At 33.6% G+C, this 1,102-nt stretch overlaps 1 pseudogene; it reads left to right on the top strand.

Moving 5' to 3' along the window:
• Positions 1-213: 213 nt before the first annotated feature.
• LOC104884202 (protein CHLORORESPIRATORY REDUCTION 41, chloroplastic-like) lies at positions 214-761 on the top strand (annotated as a pseudogene).
• The last annotated feature ends 341 nt before the right edge of the window (positions 762-1,102 follow it).

Below are 1,102 nucleotides of genomic sequence, written 5' to 3'. Positions count from 1 at the left end.
TAATTTAAAAGTACATCAGTGATGGCTTAAAAATACATCAGTGATGGTTTAAAAGTACATCACCTATTAGAAATATTTAGTTTTATAATCTTAAACACGTGGATTCACTTTTAAAGGAAATTATTAACAGGAAAAGCAATGAAAATTACACTACAAGGTAAATAATTACTTACAAGATCCACATTAGACTTATCTTCATAATCGGAGCACTTGATGTTCAAAACTCTCTTATGGAATTCAAGCTCACATTGGAGAAGTTTGAGGCCAACCCCACCAGAGTAGTTTCCCATTGAGAAGAGAAGGAAGTCTGAAGTAATCTGGGATCGAAAGGCTCGAACCGGAGTCGTAAAACCAGAGCCTCAAAACTTTGAGATAAGATGGAAGAGGACTAAACCAATCACTAGCTAGAAAAACCATCTAAATATGTGATCATGGATTTCTTAGACAAGTTTGAAGGATTTGGATAGAGAGTTCGGTTCGATAGAGCTGTTGGCTAAGGCAGGGGAGATAGTGATAGTGGCTGAAAGAGCAAGAGAAGAAGCTCAGGTGTTAAGAGATGAAGGCAAAGTAGACGATAGAATGGTGACTGAACTTTTTAGAGTATTAAAGTTAATGGAGATGGATTTGGCAATGGTTAAAGCTGATGTTAAAGAAGAGACTTTTATTGAAAGGATTCAACAAGATAAGGCTAGGTGCAAGCAAGCTATCTTGGTTGTCAATTCTTTTTGATGATTGTTTCAAAAGTGGCATAATTTTGGCAAAATGATAAGTCATATTATACATTGTAGTTTGTCACTTGAATCATAGTAGAAAATAAGAACTCTAATTGCATTGTGTATGATGAGTAATCTCAAACACTAGAACACTTTTATTTTTGAAGCTATAGAGATAAAATGTACAAAACTAAACCTGGCGAAAATCATATAAACAAATTATATAAACTCATAACCGTTATATAACAAGTGAAATATAAAGTATGTGATATAGCTATAAGCATATATGCAATAATGTGAATGAATCAAAGCAAGGAAATATGCATCACACTTTCATCAATTATGGTAATTTATGGGCATTAAGGTCATATGCCATGCTTGCTTCATAA

This window comes from Beta vulgaris, chromosome 4 (genome assembly GCF_026745355.1).
Source record: "Beta vulgaris subsp. vulgaris cultivar EL10 chromosome 4, EL10.2, whole genome shotgun sequence".
Lineage (NCBI taxonomy): Eukaryota > Viridiplantae > Streptophyta > Magnoliopsida > Caryophyllales > Amaranthaceae > Beta > Beta vulgaris.
Note: the sequence above shows the minus strand (reverse complement) of the source record. Positions and strands in the feature narration are given on the sequence as shown.